The 21209-nt window shown below is 36.8% G+C and overlaps 1 pseudogene; it reads right to left on the reverse strand.

Annotated features, from left to right (window-relative positions):
* Nucleotides 1–15268: 15268 nt before the first annotated feature.
* LOC138820930 (G-protein coupled receptor 151-like) lies at nt 15269–16473 on the reverse strand (annotated as a pseudogene).
* Nucleotides 16474–21209: the final 4736 nt, after the last annotated feature.

The raw sequence follows: 21209 nt of genomic DNA on the forward strand, positions 1-21209 counted from the left end.
AAATACTTTGACCATAACTTTACAAAAACTGGCTAATAATAATTAAAGCACCAACAAGCTAGAAGTGACTGCTTTGAGAAACAAAAACAAATAAAAAGCATGGATTTTGAAGTGAGTATGTTTTTTGGGGGGGAGGGTGGTTGTGGGGCTTGAACTCTGGGCCTGGGTGTTGTCCCTCAGCTCTTCAGCTCAAGGCAAGTGATCTACCAGTTGAGCCACAATGACACTTATGGTTTTCTGGTGGTTTATTGTAGATAAGAGTCTCACAGACTTTCGTGCCAGGGCTGGCTTTGAACTTTGATCCTCACATCTCAGCCTCCTAAGTAGCTAGGATTACAGGCATGAGCCATGGATGCCCAGCTTGAAGGGAGTATTTTTTAATAAAATGAAATTTCACTGGTAAAAATCACATCAAAATTATGATTGTATTCTTTAAAATGCTACCTAAGAAAATAGATTTCACTGTTGTTCATAGGTTTTTGACTTAATAAGCAAAATTATTTTCAACAGTTAATTGAAATGATTCAAATACCTTATGATATTGGAATTGGTCTTAACAATTAAATGTGATTTTAACAAACAATATTGAGAATCAATAATGGAAATACTCAGAATCAGTAACAGAAACAACAGAATAGAATAAAACTGATAAAAAAAATTGCATCAAATTCACCAACTACTCAAAATTTGACAATAAAAATCTACTTAAAGTTTTATCAGGGTGAGAGAGTAAATTAAATGTTATAGGATGCCTGGCTAGCAAGCACACAGTCTTGAATTCAACCCCTAGTATTACCAAAAAGTTAAGCAAATTAAAAATAACTAAGGTTTCTCCTTGATGGACTAATTATTAATTTGAGTTTATACTCTATAGTACGAGAAAGCATCCCTCTAACAATTTTTTGAATTTTAAAAATTATTTATAGTAGTAATATTTTACTTAGTAATGGTATAAAGCCAAATCTATAAAGTATTGAAATTATACAATCAGAATACAATAAAGCCTATGGCTTATTTACATGATGTATATTTTTTCATTTAAAAACTAACATATTCTGAGTTAAACTATCATCACTTCATAAGGACAAAAGATGAAAAAGTATAAAGTACTTGAACTGCAGGAAGCCAGTCACATACAGAGATAACAATTACTTTTGGGGGGGTCGGGGGTCAGGGCTTGCATTCTGGGCCTGGGCACTGTCCCTCAGCTCTTCAGCTCAAGGCTAGCACTCTACCACTACCACAGCACCACTTCCGGTTTTCTGAGTGGTTCATTGGAGCTAAGAGTCTCACAGAATTTTCTGCCCAGACTGGCTTTGAACTGTGATCCTCAGATCTCAGCCTCCTGAATAGCTAGTATTACAGGTGTGAGTCACCTGTAATACTAATAGGGAATACCATAAAAACTGCATGTCAGTGACTAATGTCAGAGAGAATCAGTGTCAGCTGTCAGAAGTTATTGACAAGTCACATAGCACAACACTATAGTCTTCCCTAGTTACATAAAAGTGACAAAACAGCCACAGGCCAGTAGTTTATACCTAGCTATTCAGGAGGTGATATCAAGATTGTGATTCCAGCCAACCTGGGCAGATAAGACTGTATCCCTATAGAGGGAAGCTGGTCTAATGGTGCATGTCTATGATCTCAGAAAACATGTCATGTCTAAAGTGGGAGAACATAATCCAGGCAAACAACTGGGTAAGACACACTGCCCTCTAAATATGTGTTCTGAAAATTCATTACAATACAAAGAAAAGCACATTCAATTTGTAGAAAAGCAATCCTACAATATCAAGTGATCATTGGTTTGCTTGAAAGTCAGAAGTAACATGATCATGATTCTAATTCAACATATAAACATTGTATTGAGTTAGCATTCTTGTTTGGAAGATGGCATTTTTCTGTTTGCTCTATACTGTTAAGTATCTTCATTATAATAAAGAAAGAAAAAAAGGGAATAGACTTTTGAATTGAGCTAATGGTAAGTGACATTTTTGCTATTTATGTAGCCAACAATAATTTTCATACATAGCAGCCCCAGCAAGCCATAAGTTTCAAGTTAAAAGTTTACTTACCTTTCATTCCTTTATACATTATACTATTGATTTGTAAGCCTGAGTATTTGCTAAAGGTGAATACACTGTTAAAGCAATCTAAAATTCTTACATGCAGTTTGTTTTTAATTTATAAAATACAGCTTGTCTTGAAGTTGGCAAAATTTAAATGAAGGCCTGAATACTTGCTGATTTCTGTTTCTAATGAAGGAGTATTGACTCAATAAGACTGTATTATAAATATATTTTGAAGTTACTAGGCTTGCTGGGTGTCAGTGGCTCATGCCTGTAGTCCTAGCTATGCAGAGGTTAAGATCTGAGGATTGTGATTCAAAACCAACTTGGCCAGGGGAGTCCACAAGACTCTTATCTCCAATTAATCACAGAAAAGCCCTAAGTGGTGCTGTGACTTGAGTGGTAGAGTACTAGCCTTGAGAAAAAAGAGCTCAGAAAGAGCATCCAGGCTGAAAGTTCAAGCCCCATAAATGGCAAAAAAAAGTTAATAGTTTAGTTTTATGTTTCAGGTAAGTAAATTGTTATTTTTATTGTAGATATTAGAAATTTTCATAATATATTATTTTTTCTTATCTTAAAATATAGATTAAATCAGATTCTTTAAACTATTATCTAATCATCATTTGAACAGTCAGTCTCAGTGGAGCAAAATAAAAAGTAGAAAGTGATCCACGTTACAAAGCAGTAGATGGTTCATCAATGAGAGAATACCTTTTCAAACAGTACATAGAAAAAATAGCCAAGGTAAGTGACAGATATGTGTACTATTATTGAATAATGCAATTGTTAGTTGTGTTTTATGGTGTATGTTGTTGTTTGGGGAGGTTGGAAGTGCTCAGTACACTGAGCATACCTATCATTATTAGTTGATTTAGGGATGAGGTACAGTGTTTATATATATACTTGATAAAACTAGATTTGAAATGTTTTATTTGGAAAGCCAGTATTCTATGTAAACTTATCTTGATGGATTTGGTAAATATAAAGTAACTTTGTCTTATAGAATTTAGACTCAGAAAAAGAAAAAGAGCTTGAAAGAAAAGCCCACATTGAAGCAAGCCTTTGAGAACGGGAAAGGGAGATTCATAAAGCTCATTCTGAACAAACGAAAGAAATAGATTGAGAGCGAGAGCAACGGAAACAAGAAGCTATCCAGAATTTCAAGACTCTTCTGTCTGACATGGTATATATTAATTCAGAATTTTCTCTCTCAAGTACTATATATTAGAAATCCATTATTAACTTATAAACATTTTGGTATTCTATAGTTGATTAGGAGAGATAATGTGTTATTTATAAAGCATTTCAAAGTTAAGTTAATGTTGAGCTGGGGTATGGCTCAAGTGATAGAGCACCTGCCTGACAAGTGCAAGACTGAATTCAATAAACATCTAACAAGAGATATCGTTATTGCTTTCATTGTTATTGCCACTGTATTATTGTGACATATTGGAAAAATTATCTGTAACAATGTGCATAAATAAAAAGATCTCATGCTTTATGAGACTAGCTAGGCACATCATGTCTTAAGTTCTTAATCCATTCTGCATTGATTATATTTTTGCTCGTGTGTGAAAGGATATGATTTATCCTCTGCTCGTGGATAATCAGTTTTACTGACACTGGGTTTTGAAGATACTGTCTTTTCCCCACTTTGCATTTTGGTACCTAGGTCAAAAAAATAATTGACTGTATATTCATGGTCAAAAATATTTTTAATTTCCTTAATAACTTATTAGCTTATAAAAATGGTGCCTACTTTGTTTGATGTATGATTTGCATACATTTCCTCCCACTTTGTACCTTAGAGCTTTAATTTGTTTTAGTTCTAAGTTTTTTGATACTGTCTTTAGGTGTTTTTCTATTCAAAATTATGTTATCAGGGCTGGGAATGTGGCTTAGTGGTAGAGTGCTTGCCTAGCATGCATGAAGCTCTGGGTTTGATTCCTCAGTACCATATAAACAGAAAAATCCAGAAGTGGCGCCATGACTCGAGTGGTAGAGTGCTGGCCTTGAGCAAAAGAAGCTCAGGGACATTGCCCAGGCCCTGAGTGCAAGACCCATAACTGACCAAAAAAAAAAAAATCAGCAGCAAATAAAGCCCTTTTTTCTGTTAGAATGTCTTTCTTTCTCATGCTTAATTGGTATGGCTAGAACTTCCAAAAAGTACTGGAAAGAAATGTCAGAAGAGGACATCTCTGATGTCTTCTCCGCCATAAAGCAGAAGGTTTCAACTTTCCAGTGATGAGTTAACTGTTAAATATATTTTTGTCATGGGTGACCTTTAATTCTCCTTTTACCTAATGCATTGAGAATTTTAAATAATGAAAGGGCATTGTATTACCAGATTTTTTCTGTATCTATTGAAGCGTTAATTTGTGCATATGATTAGGTAATTGATAAGATCAGACTGAGCTCAAGGTTTGTTCTTTTTTTAATGTTAATTCCCCAGAAGACAAAAATTACCACCATTTTAATTGGTAGGTATATATAAGTATAGTTTTATTTTTCTACTGATTGTGAAATTATCTAAATAATTTTTTTATATTTTTCCCGTCTCTAAACATGTTTGATACTTTAGTTGAGCACAGAGAGATCAGATTTAAGGCTTAAAATAAAGTGGGTTTTGATAGATGGAGTTATCAAATAAGATAGAATTATCAAAAGCTTTATATATAGATCATTGGAAATACATGTATGCTTGTGTCATTGTGCCAATCCTGAGGGTTAAAACCAGGGCCTGGGCACTGCCCCTGAAGGTTTTTGTTTTTGTTTTTGCTCAAGGCTAGCACTCTAACACTTGAGCCACAACTCCACTTCTGGATTTTGGTAATTAATTGGAAATAAGACTCTCATGGATTTTTCTGCCCAAGTTGGCTTTGAACTATAATGTTCAAATCTCAGCCTCCTGATTAGCTAGGATATAGGTATGAGCCACCAGTACTTGGCTTTTTAAATGGCCTTTTAACAGAAAACTTTATAATGTCTATTCAAGAGGATACATTTATGTTTTAGAAAATTACTACTAGCTTCTGAACGTAACTACCTATTCAAAGCAAACCTAGATTAATTATTCTTGTACAAATAATTGAAGTATTTATTGAAATATGAAATGATTACTAGGTGATAGATGTAATTTCCTATTTATAGGTTCATTCTTTAGATGTGTCATGGTCTGATACTTGGAGGACCCTCCAAAAAGATCACCAATGTGAATCTGGATCCTTACTAGAAAGAGAGGAGAAAGAGAAACTTTTCAATGAACATTTTGAAGCACTTACCAAAAGAAAAGGGTGGGGGATCAGGTTAGGCAACTTCTGGATGAAACTTCAGTGGTGAGACTTTCTTATTTTCTCTTTCTTAAAACCAGATGAAGCTTCATTAATAATTTCAACAGTATACTGATGTGATTTTTAGTGTCATGGTCTTAGGTTTGGAATGACTAGAATTCCTAAGCTTTATGATACTCTTCTGGGTTTTTCCCCCTAACATGTTATATCATTCTTACTATTGAGGAATTACTTCTTTTGTCACTTTACAGACTCATAACAGCTCCTATGATAATTAGAAATATCCTTAGGTTGGTGTTATAAGTGATCCTAATATTAGACTTTGTATAGTCCTTTTTTTCCTCTGTTTTTTCAGTCATAATACCCAGTGTACATATGCAAAATGTTATCAGGTAAATTGCGAGTGCAAGGCATCTTGATCTATGTCATCTGTTTCTGCTCTATTTTTAATTTTGTTCTACAGCCCCTTGTTAGGGAGTATTTACAGGTTCAGGTTATGTTCCTATTTATCTGCTCTTTTTGGTGATAGTCTCTTCAGAAGTTATGATGTTTGCCAATGTAAATACAGAGTTTGTACATGATTGTCTTAGGCCACCTTGAAAGTATGGTTATGAAAATAACTTGTGGAAAGACAACAAAAACAAATTGCATTAAAGCTTTGTCCCTGTCCTTAACTAGTCCAGTTACATTTGGGCATTACAAAAGAGTGTAGTCAGTGTGTAATATTAGGTGCCATATTTGCTGCAGTTTGATCTCCTTAATGAAGGCAAATTGTATTAATCTTCTTCATTTAGTTATCTTTTCAAAGATTACCTTAACATCTATGTAGAAAAAAGTGAAAAATATCATTAAGGATGACCCTCAGTCCATTAAGTTCTCCTCCCGTGACAGGGTAAGGAGATTTTATGTCTCAAGACACTATCAGTTTATGAGTATTAATTAGAAGCTTGCTCATCACAATATCTTTGACCAAAATGAAGTTGGTGATTTAGTTTCAAGTCTATGAGAACTGAGACTGGATTTTTTTTTTCAGTCATGGGTCTTGAACTCTGGGCTTAGGTGCTGTCCTTCAGCTCTTCAGCTCAAGACTGACACTCTACCACATGAGCCACAGTGCCTCTTCCAGTTTTCTGGTGGCTAATTGGAGATAAGAGTCTCATGGACTTTCCTTACCAGCTGGCTTTAAACTGTGATCCTCTAATCTCAGCCTCCTTAGTAGCTAGGATTACAGGCATGAGCCACCGGCGCCTGGACCTGAGTCTAGATTTTAACTTCATTCTTTTCTTTCTTTCTTTTTTTTTTTTTTAAAGATGCAGTATATTAACGAGAAAGCATAATCTATAAGTTTTAATTCCTGGTGTTGAGCTTCCACTTAAGACCTTAGAAATTTAATAGTTTTAAGTTGAGTCTCAATAGGCAGATATATTCAGGCTAGCAGTTGATTCAGGCTAGAATTTCAGTACCTGATTCTTAAATTACTGTAGAGGCATACCACAGCAAGGTCTTGTGTTCATGGATATGCCAGAGATTTTGAAGTAGTGGGGCCTCAGGTATATGAGGTTTCTAAAAGTCAAGTTCTGTTCTCACTCCTACTCCTCTGTAGAAAACGGAATTATCTGAATTCAGAAGTAGTAAATGATGTTAAGAGAATAGCTTACCACAATACATTTTCCCATGGACATTTATTTTCCCTTTGATATTTATTAACTGATAGTTTCAACTAAAATCCCATATAACTCATTTCTGAAACTTTGAGAACTCTAGTAAATAAAATATTTGATATATAGACCACAAAATATAAATGTCTAAGAAATTGATAGCTGGGAGATACATTGTCAGTTTCTTTTCTGTTGGGAATTGACAGTATGGTCTTCGTTATATCAAAGTGTACCTCTTATGACCTTTATTTACTAGAGAGCCAAATACTTAATATAAAGTTTCTTTTAAATGTTATTTTATTGTAAAGATATGCTGTCCAGAGTGTTTTCAGTTATATGAGTAAGGTAATGAGTATATTTCTTGTTGAACTTTGTTACTACCTCTCTTAATACAGTTTCTTAAGTTCTCTTTTCCCTCTGTTCTCCTCTTCATTACCTTATGTGCAAAGAAAATTTTATTTAAAAAAGTGCCCTTTTGAGCTTTTAATCTTGATTTGTGACTTACATATTACTGGTTTAATATGTAATGTTTACTTTTTAACTAGATCTGTTGATCTTACTTTTTGTTTCTTTGTTTTGTAGAAAAACAAAGAGGGTTTGAAGAATATATTAGAGATAAATACATCACAACCAAATCTGACTTCAGGATACTTTTGAAAGAGACCAAATTTATTACATATAGGTGTGTGCAGTAAAGTGTTTCATATTGGCCAGTGTCTTTACTAGTCTTGTGCTAGTAATGAAAGCATACTTTGCATTCACACACATGTTGACATTATTAATTTTGAGGAATAGGGAGATGCCAACTTTTATCCAAGGCCACACATAGCTTCTATATACAGTACTTACAAAAAAAGTTCTTGAAAGAAAGAGCCCATATGTCAATTTTTTGTATTTTTTATTGTGAAAATATTGTACAGAGGAGTTACAGTTACATGAACAAGGTAATGAGTACATTTCCTATTGAGCATTACTGCCTACTCCTTTGTTTTTCCCCTACCATCCATTCCTCCCACCTCCAAAACTACCCCCCCTCGCCAAAGTTGTAAAGTTCATTTACCACATAGTATCTTCTACATCTCATTGTTACAATCGTCAACTTGTATCCCTGTTTAAACATTTTGTTTTTTTTTCCCTTCCCCTCCCTGAATTAGAGAGGTGTATATACAAAATGCAGGGCACCGACATCAAATACAGTGAAAACAGGGGTTATAGCGTGGGGGCGGAACATACAAAGAAACAAAAAATCACATGGTACATTATAAATACATTAGAAAAAATAGCAAGAAAGAAAAAATATTTTTGTCCCTATCTTGCATTTCAATTCACCTAACATCATCTAATATGGTCATATGAAGATAGCTTTTGGCCTTTTCTACTTGTCCTACACGTGTACTACTTATTGCAAATAAGGGAAACCATGGGACCTATTTTTTGGGGCCTGCCTTACTTCACTTAATATAATTTTTTCCAAGTCTTTCCATTTCCTAACAAATGGGACGATGTCATTCTTTCTGATGGAGACATAGAATTCCATAGTGTTTGTGTGTGTGTGTGTGTGTGTGTGTGTGTGTGTGTGTGTGTGTATTTATATCACATTTTCTTGATCAATTCATCTACTGAGGGGCATCTGGGTTGGTTCCATATCTTAGCTCTGGTAAGCTGCTATAATCAAAGTTGTGCTAGTAGCCTTAGTACCCTGTTTGTAATCATTTGGGTAAATGCCCAAAAGTGGGATTGCTGGTCATAGGGGATCTCTATGTGCATCTTATTTTGTACTATTTACCACTCAGTTTTTAAAACAACTTTTGTTTGCACTTCACTGCTATTTTAAGGAGTACTTCCAACAATATAAAAATCATTTCACAAAGGGACTTTAAAAACAATACTTCACTACCAGTTTTCTGTGCTTTCTCTGAAGACTGTTCATGTGGGCAGACCATTCTAATGCCTGAAATAATATACTTAAGCTTAGCAAAAAAAAATTTTCTCAGAAGAAAGCAGTTTGCTGGAATAATTTGAATATGAAAAAATATAAAATCAGAAACCTTCAAACGAGATTTCTGTGTAACATACGCAGTAGTTTCTCACCATTCTGTAAACTATCAGGAATTCAATTTTGCATTGCTTATCAATCAGTAGAAAGAAATCATTTTTGTTTCATTCTCCAGCATTTCTCACTTTAAAGAAAAATATGAAATATCTTAATGAATGGGAGGATAGATAGTTCTGAGGGTGTGGTTTTTAGGTATTTTGTCATTTGGAAATTTTGGTCAGGATCCTGATGTTTTTATCAGCTTGGGCTTTGAAGTAAGACTGCTTTCGACATTTTTATAGTTAATTTGGTGGAATATGTGAAAGTGAAAGCTTATGAAAGATTGTTGGGATTGGTATCCCTGCAGACTGAAGTCCTCTGTTCATCCACAGAACAGGTAGAGAACGGGCAAGATTTACCCACCCACCCTCAGCCTTGATCTGGAGAGACCACTAGTAGGACTGGGAGAGTAATTAAGCTTCTGAGGCCCTTTCGCTCCTTGGAGTCTTTGCTGAGGTGGCTATGAAGGTGACTACTGCAATGAAATTTTTCTTTTAATAAATGGAAATACAATTAGGAGCTAGATGGACATTTCCAACTCATTTCTGAAAGATTATTGAACAGCAGTCAGTAATTCTTGGACCTCTTTTTCTTATTTCAGATCCAAAAAGTTAATACAAGAGTTTGATCAGCACGTGAAAGATGTAGAAAAAAAATTTCAAAATGAAAAATGGTATTTAGTATTGGACTGTGTACCAGAGAGGAGGTGTAAATTGATTGTGGCATACATTGATGACCTGGATCACTGGAGTAAACCCCCACCTCCTACAGCATCAGAACCCACTAGATGACCTACAAAATAATTTTAATAATCTTCCACCATGGTATCTATTAATGAAAATGCTTGCATGAGCCAGTTTTCAGGGTTATTTAAAATGTTCATTAGTCAACCTATTGCAAAACCATCCGATGAACAGAAGTAGAAGCATTTACAAACAGTTTCTGAACAGAACCCTCTGGATATAGTTATGATTTTCTTTGTGTGACAAGATTGACATACTCAATATATAGGCTGTCTCTGGTAAATCTGAAATGTTTTTTTTTATTGTGAAAATACTGTACAGAGGAGTTACAATTACATGGGCAAGATAGTGAGTACAGTTCTTATCAAGCATTGTAGCCTCCTCCTTTGATTACCCTTCCCATCCCTACCCAGCCTCCCCCGACCCCCCATTATATCCTCCCCCCCCCCACCAGAGTCATAAAGTTCGTTTTCGACATGACAACTTGTACTTCTCATTGTTGCAACAGGTCCACCTGTATCCTTATTTAAATGACTTGTTTTTCCCCTTCCCCTCCACAAATTATACCAACATCAAATACAGTGAAAGCAGAGGTTATACTGTGAGGGAGGGACATTCAAAGCAACAAAGGAATAATCTTATAATTGAATTAGAAACAAATGCATGAAAGAAAAAAACGTTTAAATACATATCTTAGGGTTCATTTTCCTAACATCACCTTATCTGACCTTTTCCGCTTGACTCATGCATATACTAGATATTGCAAATAAGGGAAATGATGGGACCTATGTTTCTTTGGCCTTAGCTTACTTCACCTAATATAATTATTTCCAAGTCTTTCTATTTCCTAACAAATGGGCAATGCCATTCTTTCTGATGGAGGCATAGAATTCCATTATGTAAATATACCACATTATCTTGATCCATTCATCTACTGAGGGGCATCTGGGTTGGTTCCAGATCTTAACTATGGTAAATAAAGCTGCAATAAACATAGTTGTGCTGGTAGCTTTAGTGTGGTCTTGTTTGTAAATATTTGGATAAATGTCCAAAAGTGGGATTCCTGGGTCATAGGGGAGCTCCATGTGGAGTCTTTGAGGGACCTCCATACTACTTTCCAGAGTGGTTGAACAAGTTTAAACTCCCACCAACAATGAAGTAAGGTTCCCTTCTGTCCACATCCCTTCCAGCATCTGTTGTGAAAAACTAAAGCCATTTCCTCTTAACTCAGGAGCAAGACAAGGATGTCCACTCTCTCCACTTCTCTTCAACCTAGTATTAGAATGCCTAGCTACAGCAATAAGACAAGATGCAGACATAAAGGGGATCCAAATAGGGGAAGAAGAACTAAAACTCTCCCTCTTTGCAGATGACATGATCTTGTATTTAAGGAATCCCATAGACTCCACTCTCAAATTGCTCAAGCTGATTCAAAACTTTGGCAAAGTAGCAGGGTATTAAATTAACCCTCAAAATCAATGGCTTTTCTGTATGCCAACAATGACAATAGTGGGGCTGAATTTAGGAAAGCAACTCCATTTGTAATAGCCCCACAAAAAATAAAATACCTAGGAATTAACTTAACCAAAGAAGTGAAGGACCTCTATGATGAAAACTAAAAACTTGAAAAAGGAAATCAAAACAGAACTTAGAAAATGGGAAAAACTCCCGTGCTCCTGGATTGGAAAGATTAACATCGTGAAAATGGCAATACTTCCCAAGGCTATCTGCAAATTCAATGCGATACCTATCAAAATTCCAACCTCATTCTTCAACGAAATAGAAGAGGCAATCCAAAAATTCACATGGAACAATAAAAGACCACGAATAGCAAAATCGCTCCTCAACGGAAAAAACACTGATGGAGGAATATCAATACCAAATTTCAAACTTTACTATCAAGCCATAGTAATCAAAACAGCTTGGTACTGGCACAAGAACAGACCTCAGCACCAATGGAATAGAATTGAAAACCCAGAAATGAACCTACAGACCTATAGCCATCTAATCTTTGATAAGGGAACTAAAAAAATAAATGGAAGAAAGACAGCCTCTTCAGTAAATGGTGTGGGCAAAATTGGTTAACTACTTGTAGAAAACTAAAGCTACATCCTTATGTTTCACCCTGCACCAGAATCAACTCCAAATGGAACAAAGACCTCGGAGTCAAAGCAGACACTCTGAAAACATTACAGGATGGAATAGAAGAAAACCTAGGTCTCCTTGGCGCAGGCCGAAATTTTCTTCATAGAGACCCAGAAACACAACAAATCAAAGAAAGGTTGGACAAATGGGATTGCATGAAGTTGGAGAGCTTCTGCATGGCAAAGGACACAGCTAGCAAGATCAATAGAAAGCCCACGGATTGGGAGAAGATCTTCACTAGCCACGCAACGGACAAGCATCTCATATCTAAAATATACTTGGAACTCAAAAAATTAAATCCCCGCAACAAATCCTCAAAGAAACAACTGCCCAATAAATAAGTGGGCTAATGACTTAAAGAGAAACTTCTCTGAAGAAGAAAGAAGGATGGCCAATAGACACATGAAGAAATGCTCAACCTCCCTAGCCATAAAAGAAATGCAAATCAAAACAACATTGAGATACCACCTCACCCCAGTTAGAATGGCAAAAATCAAGAACTGGAATAAAAATCTGAAATCCTGAAGCTAAAAATCATCCTTTTATGAGATGTGGAAGACTTAGTAATAATACCTTTTGCCTATAGTCAGAAGATTTCCTTGTTTTCCTTTGTCTTTTATATGAACATCAATGACTTGTGCCTTATTGGCATCCTTTCTGTCCTGTGAACCATACCATGGACTTAGCTTTGATTCCTAATGACTTTTTTGTAGCTTTACCTCCCGAGATAAAAAAATCCAATATTATTGTTGGATCCTCTCAGGTTGCTCATGTAAATAAGTCTTTGTATGCCAAATGAGTGAATGTGTTAGAAGGTACACATTTATATTAAGAGGATAATTTCTCTTCTATCTCACACCTACTATGATGCAACAAAACCTAAGTGCCTCAGAAACTATGAGTCTGCCTATTGAATTCTGACACTTGTAGGTCAGACATTGGTCTTAACATGTAAAATTGAGAAATAGGATTTGGATATTCTTTTTCCTCTTAACATGTAAAATTGAGAAATAGGATTTGGATATTCTTTTTCCTGCTGAGATTTGTTTTTATAAATTCACCAAGTGATTTTTTAATGAATAAATTTGAAGTGCTTGCCTAAAAGTGTACAACCATTATAGATACAGGACTTCCCTGCAAAGGTCAGAGTTCTATGCCACTGTATTTTGTTTTTCTGAAATCCACATAGAATTTTGGCTCATTCATTAATGCCAATACTTAAGTAGAAAAGAGTGAAGAAAATGATTTGGTGACATCTATTATTTACTACTATTTGTCTTAACTTATTTGGGTTCCAGTGTTCAAGTAAGTTGCAAATTAATAGGCAAAAACTTGCCTATTCACATTTTCTTAAGGAATCAAGTTATGATTGTAACAAGTTCTTCAAGAAAGGTTCCTTATAATTACACTTTGTTTTACAGTGTATCTTCATCTTGATGTGTTTGTCTGCAGTTCACCCCACCTGTGACATATCTCCACAAAGCCCTGTTACTCCAAGTGGTAAATTTGAAATAACCAAAATCTCTGATACCTATATGAAGTAAAACATTGCTTTTATCTCTTTACAAGTTTAAACGTCAAAGCCTCCAGTTTTAATGCTTTATAGTGACATAAAAATTCTTAAATTGCATCTCACAATTCAAATGTAATCCTTGAATAAGTGGTATCAGAGAACACATTTTGAATTCCTGGATTAAGCTCCTTTTTTCAAAATGTGAGTTTAAGTAAAATTTATAAATAACCAGTAAAAATAAAACTATATCTGTCATGTTGGAAAGCAAATTATGACCTTTTATGAAAAGCAAATAAACACAATCTCAGACCTAACATTTAGAAAAATAGTCATAGTTTCTCAATATCTTGTTTGTTTTAGGAGCATTTTTCTTTCTGGATAGAAATTATCCTAGAGTTCCACTAAAAGGGTGAACAAATACTCTCATATTTAAAAAGGGAAGATGTTCCGTAATGTTTTGTTAGATGTGTTTTACTTTAGTATAAGATGAGGCAGTAGTTTGCTTGTTCAAATTTTACTGTATCTATATGAACAGAGAACACAGTTTTTGTTGTTTTTCATTTCTCATTGTGATTTTATTTTCTACTAGCCAAATTCTGTCTTAATTTTTTTAGCTTTTTATTTTGAAGATGATGTACAAGGGATTACAGTGACATAAGTCAGGTAAAGAGTACATTTGTTGGACAGTGTAACTTTGTTGGGTTTTTTCTTGTACTTTATCCAAAATACTTATTATTCTTCATTACTTAGAAGCAGTACAATATCTTCAAAGTTGGGCAGGGTTCAGATACAGATAAAGTTGAGACTACTTAGCATGAAATACTCCAACTCCTTTATATTTAAAGCTGCATCACTAACTCTAGATTATAGTTGGTCTTGGGAGAAAAGACATTATTGTAGATAATGACTTTCCTGCATTTTAGAAGGAAAAGAAGGGCAATTTAAAAATATTTAAATCACAGTATAGAATGTCAGGTAGTTAAAATGATTAGACCTTGAGGCTGTGAAACTTTCCATTTTTAGAGGTTTTAGGGGACGGCTTCCTCTCATGCTATAACTCCCCCTGAGGGAAGGTGTGGATCGGTACCTTTTCAGTGGAAATTAGATAGCTTTTACAGGGTAAGGCAAAGGCTGAGTTAAATTTAGCCAGCTAGAGCTATAGTTTTCAATGGCTCCAAATTTGAATAAGGCAGTAGTCCTTATTCTGTAAACTTTGATCAGGAAAACTCAAATGCTATCAAGTAAGAAAATTTACTAAGCAAATAAAGCAGGAAGGAAAGTTTACACTTAGAAAACTCTTTTAATTTGAGCTTTGAGTATGTGAAATAAACTTTAACATTGGAATCCGCGGGTTCAAGAATAAGGTGAAGGTAGAAAGCCACTGCCTTTAACAGAGATAAATTCTACTCTAGCCAGCACAGTATAGGGCTGGGCCTAAGGTGAAAAAGCCTCTGACCCTGGTGAGCAAACATCTGGATTCTGGTCAGAGGCAGCAGCATCTCTACACCACAAATGTTTTCTACAGCGAATTCTTTGGACACCAAGCTTTTAATTCTAAAGCATAATTATCAAAAGATAAATTACTTACCACAGTACGCATTTTGAAAATGCAGAATGTGAAGCATTGTTATTATTCCTAATAGTAATTTTACTATACTTTATACACTAAGGTCAGCAGTGTTCAGTAAGCAATTGTACCTGTAAATACAACAAATTGTAGATTTTCTTTGAAAATTTTATCACAACCTTGCATTACTTTTCATATTCTCTGGGGATAGGGTCATTGTCTTGTAAGGAAGGGTTGGCATCCCTCTGGTGCCAAAACTGCTCTACATCTGGGAGGATGGGAATCTCTGCCTTTTAAGGTTTCTCTTTGCCAGAGTTGGGCGAGCTTTGTTTTCTTCTGTGGAATGGATATTGTAGACTCAGGAGCTGGAACCTTGTCAGGAAGAACTTCCATGTTACCAGCTGGTGTTACTTGAGAATGTGAGGCAGCTGGGGCTTTTTGGTCACCACGTATTTCCACAAGTTTTTCAAGTCTTCCTTGAACTCTTCAGACATCAGTAGAAAAATGAGAAAATTTGCTGAAGAGATGGAAAACATCAGTACTTGAGCCAGGGCTAGGAACCCTTGTGGTAGTGGTGGTCCTTTAGCCTTCTGATGCCACACCCACAGCCAGGCTATCCATTCATGGAGCCACAGAAGAGCAGAGGTGATCTCAATACTTAGCAGCATTACTGTGAGTTGCTTTGAATGCATCTGGTTTCTAAGATTTTGAGTCTTCTTTTTTTTACATTATCCATAAGCTCTCCAGAAATAAAAGCTGGCTAGAAGTAAGGGACACCAAAATACCCGAAATGGTATTTTGATATAAACTCTTCAGCCACTGCTGGTTCATCCATGAGGCACATTTCCACACCTGCATGCTACTTGGTGTGCTGAAACACCATTCTGGCAGGGGTAACAGGCTGGCCACCGCCCAGATGTCCCCCAGCATTCACCAGATGTTGCAGTTTGGGATATTTACTTGCTTGCTGGGTCACTTGCGTACATGAAGCATGCTTTGGCAAGTGCAACAATTGGCAGGCTCTTCACTGCCATGCACATGTGAATGAAAGAAGACTTTCAGACAAACCAGCCTAGATCCCAAATATCTTGGAGTATGCTGTAGCATGGACAGGTGCAGAAAACAGAAGGAGGGAGAGATCAGCCAGGCTGAGATTCAGAATCAGAGAGTGGATCACAGATAGCTTTCCTTTCCAAGTGCAGTGGAGGAGGGTGCCAACCAAGCATAGGTTCCCCAAAAAGCCCACCAGGCAGACAGCCACCAAGAGAGCAGGGATGATGGTCCTCTAGTCTTTGGAGTCAGAGGTCAGGTAACCTCCAGCAAAGTGGACGTGAACCAAAGATGAGTTTATGATGCTGGAGTTGGAGTCTGCAAAGGCAGCTGTCAGCATTATCTTTCTGTCCAGCTCAGCTGCACAGAGACATTAGCTTATTAGGTTAGTTTTTGTGCCTGAGTTCTTTTGTACAAGATGCAAAAGAAAAATAGGTGTCATCATCATCAAATGACACCTCTCGACACTCCCCTTAATTGTTTCCTGAGTGCAGAAGAAGGTTGAATGCTAAGCTCTTCTCTGCTGGTCACAATATACCTGTGACGAGTGAATAACAGCAGTAGGAATGCATGGTTGCTGCTAATTAGCAAGGTTAATACCAAAACTCCAGCACTTCAGAGCAATACAAATGTACTCATAAATGATAAATGAGAACTCATGTGTAAGTGGGATATGCTTCTAGAGGTTAGAAGGAAAACAATAGAGCCAATTGCAATTATTTCCAACCAGCTATTTCTAGACTCTTGGCTATGGTCAATGAGCACATAAGAATCTGTGGGATGGCTTGATCCAGTGGGTCTGGGTTAGGGTCTTGAGAATTTGCATTGGTAAAATACTCCCATAGTGTGTTGAGGCTCCTAGTTTGGGAGACCACATTTATACCGGGTGCTTCTGCCACCCTGCACGCCTGCCCCCCGCACATACCATCTGCAGCAATGGATTTCTTTTTACCCTCACCATCACTTCAGTCCCTTCATTAGCTAGCTGAGAGCTAGCACAACTGGATAATGAAAAATCTTAGAAGTTCTATGGTGTGTAATTATGGATGGATTAATTTTGGCTATTGTTGAGATTTTTAGAGATAATTTTGGAGCTCTGAATTGCACCTTATTTATATACTAAGTAGAAAAGTGAAGGCCATGAAGTGATGAATTAAATTGCTTTTTGGACAATAAATAAAAATTTAAAAATAATTTTACAAGGATATTTAAGAGAATATTTTAAATTGGGAGAAAAATCTCAGAAAAAAAGATTCCAGGACCAGAATAAAATTGAAAGTTATACCAGACAGTGAACACTTTGGACGTGATTAGAGGAGCTAGAATTGTTCACAGAAAGGGGTTTGTGGACTTAAAATGAGGATAGAAAGTACTCTGAGTATAACTGAGTCAGAAATGCTTCTGGCATGCTATAGTAGAGAGTGATGAGTTGAGAGACCTCCAAGTTGTAGTACCAATTCAGCTTGCATATTTTTCTCAGGATAGACAAATATAATTATCTTCAGAATTCAGCCCTGAACTGTATAGCTACTGAAAATGCTGTCTGTGGTAGGTTCGTTCTCATTTCTGTTTCCCTTTCTCTTTGGGAGGCAGAAAAATGGTCTTCAGGAAAGGGAGAGATACTACAAATAGGCACAAAGACCTATCTGGGGTGGTGGAAATTTTCTAAAGTTGGATTGTGGTGATGTCTACAGAAGTGTAAATGTACTAACACCTTGCATTTTATATTTTCAGTGTGTGAATGTTGTGTAATGTCTCAGGATAGTGGGATGTCACATGGGAATAAGGACACCAACTTGAACTGAGCAAGACCAAGTTTGCTTCCACAGAAGAGAGTGCTATTGACAGAAAGCAAATAAGCAAGTGCATTGGGTGGGCAGTCCACTCAGGTTTTATCCTTAAGGCATTCTGCTTGGTCATAACTTAGGGTTCACAGTCTTGCAGGATTGGCTAGTTTGAAAAGGGGGTTGTTAAAAGATTGAGTGATCGGGCTGGGAAGGTGGCTCAGTGCATGAGGCGCTGGGTTCAATTCTTCAACACCACATAAGCAGAACAAAGCCAGAAGTGGTGCTGTGGCTCAAGTGGTAGGGTGCTAACCTTGAGCTGAAAAGCTGAGGGACAGCACCCAGGCACATCGTTCAAGCCCAATGACCAGCAAAAAAAAAAAAAAAGTTTGAGTGATCAACCAAAACCAGAGCATCTGGCCAAACGTTAGAAAAACAATTCTTACTCAGCTGGTGTTCTACTGCTTGAACCACACCTAGAAAAATAATTCTTACAACAGGATATGGCACAACTAAAATAACTTCTTATAAGATGGCAGCTACCCTTAAATTTGTATTGCTTATATAAAGCAACCACTTTGATAGAAAACATTTTAACTACCATAATAACTCTATGGCTTTTTTTTTTTACAAAGAGTTATTTGAAGAGCTAATTTGAAACAATTAAGTTTATGGAGAGAAGATGGCCTAAAATAAGTGACAGTGATGGGTAGAAGGGTGGATCGGGGGTTTGGGGAGAAAGATCTAGAGGATAAAGAGTTTTAGGCTCCTACTTCATTTCTCTAGCTTGGAAATAGGTTTTCCCATTTCTCACACTCTTGAATGTTTTTATCACTTGAGATAAACCTTCAGCTGGCCATTTGCCTCCTGGTGGTTAATTGAAGATGTAATCTTGCAGACTTTTTCCTGAGTTGGCTATAAACCATAATTCTCTAGTTCTCAGCCTCCTAAGCAGTTAGGGTTACATAGGCTTGTGCACAGATGATGCACTTTTCTTTGGTGTGTGTTTATTGAATCACTCTCTGCCATGCATTATTCTAGACCCTGGGAAGCCAGTGGTGTGAGGCATCTCCTCTTGAGGAGCTATAATCAAGTGGGACTAGTTTCAGGGACCAATAAACTTGTCATTGAAGAGTCCTGGCTTCTGGGGTGACTAAAGAAGAGGGGCAACTGATCCACATCAGAAGTTGAGTTAGGGAAGGTCTGTGAAAGACTTCTTGGAAGAAATGATACTGAAACTGGGACCTGAGCTATGTACTTACCTCTTCGTTCCTGCCAGAGGGAGCTCATACTTTCTACTTCTGTGTTTAACACACCATAAAGCAGCTGCTACTCTTCAGAGAGTCTATTTACATCCTGAGAATTAACTTCTCCTTCTTTTTATTTTTTTTAATTTTTTAATTTTTTTAAACTTCTCCTTCTTTCTGGCTCTCACTGACACAGGCATGTAGAATCTGAAATTCAGAGTAGCTATCAAATCTGGAAACAAGCAAACACATAAGAAATGACTTACTAGATACTATGATAAAAAAATAATACTCTTCCAGACTTGAGCACCTTGTAACAGTTAGGAGGAAGTTTCCCAGCATTCAGAACTTGATCAGATGCAAGCTCCTTGAGGCACACAACATTTTCAGCTGGCTTTGCTGACCAGCTGCAACTTGTTAGCAGGCTGAGAGCTTTTTAAGCTCAGATGCCTCTCCTAGAAATGCTGAAGTTAGGGCTCAGATTTACAGTACTTTGCCATCTCTTCCTTCCCATCTCCCACATTAACAGAAAGGCTGATGTCCTTGGTAAGCACATCACTTTCTGTTATGATTTGCATCAGCTTTTATTCAGTGCCCTGGTTGTGCTCTGTTTTGGACTACAGTTATCTTGTGGAGTAATTCTTGGTATGGTACCTGAGAGGCAGGTCCATGATTTTACTGAAGTTCTAGAGTGTTGTTCCAGGCTACAGGTATGAATGGAGTCATAATCTATCTGCAGGATGAATGAATAGGTCTGCCTGTGTTGGAGTGCTTTTGTTGTTCGTTAGGTGGCCTTTCAGTCTCAGCTGCCAGAAAGAGGATGGAGACAGACTGTTTATGACAGGTCAGAGAGATGCTGTTTTATATTATCTAATAATCTAGTTTTTTATATTTGTTTCCATTCCTAGACTTTCTGGACACCCTCTCTATTTCAAATTCTAACCCAATTGAGAACCAGGCAATGGGAGTTAGAAGACCTGCCTCTGAAAAGTGGGACTGGAAAAAGCATCCTGGTTTTCTAAGTGTGGAGAGGAGGCAAGCTCTGGATGTGGAGTTACTACTTGTCCTCTACAGGGTGGGCAGGCATGAACTGGGACCTGGGAATCTTCATTGCCATGTAGATGCTTTGTCCTGATTTTGGAGTTTTGCCTTTGTTAATAACACCTCATTTTACAGAAAATAAAATTCATACAGCTCTTTGGAAAACAAAAGGACTAAAGAAAACATAAGGATGTAGCCTCACTGGGCAAAGTTTTGTAGAACTTTAAAATTCCTTTAAAATCATAGTCCAGGGCTGGGAATGTGGCTTAGTGATAAATTGCTTGCCTTGCATGTGTGAATGATCCCTCACTACCACATAAAGAGAAAAAGTCAGAAGTGGCACTGTGGCTCAAATAGTAGGGTGCTAGCCTTGGGCAAAAGAAGCTCAGGAACAGTGCCCAGGCCCTGAGTTTAAGCCCCAGGACTGGCAAAAAATCATAGTCCAAAGCAAAGGATCTAAGAAGACTTCTCAGAAGGAGAGGTAAGAATGGCAAAGAAACATGAGGAAATGCTCATCATCCCTGACCAAAAGGGAAATGTCAATCAGAACAACCCCAAGATGCCATCTTACCTCAGTTATATTGGCCAACATTTTGAATTCTAACAACAAAAGCTGGCAGGCATGTGGGGGAAAGGAACCCTACATCACTGCTGGTGAGAATGTAAACTAATACAACCATTCTGGAAAGCAGTCTGGAGTTTCCTCAAAAAACTAAACATAGACCTTCCCTACCACCCAGCCATACCACTCCATGGCCTTTATCCTGAGCAGAATGAGTCAGGATCTGATGAAGACACCTGCAAATCCATGTTCACTGCCACACTATTCACAATAGTCAAGATATGGAAACAACCCAGATGTCCCACAGTAGATGAAGGGATCAAAAATGTACTTACATACAATGTAATATTATACAGCTATTAGAAAGAATAAAGTAATGTAATTTGCAGGGAAATAGATAGATCTAGAACAAATCATGTTAAGTGAGGTAAGCCAAGATTAG

This window comes from Dipodomys merriami, unplaced genomic scaffold, assembly GCF_024711535.1.
Source record: "Dipodomys merriami isolate MVZ:Mamm:240054 unplaced genomic scaffold, mDipMer1.0.p SCAF_9, whole genome shotgun sequence".
Classification (NCBI taxonomy): Eukaryota; Metazoa; Chordata; class Mammalia; order Rodentia; family Heteromyidae; genus Dipodomys; species Dipodomys merriami.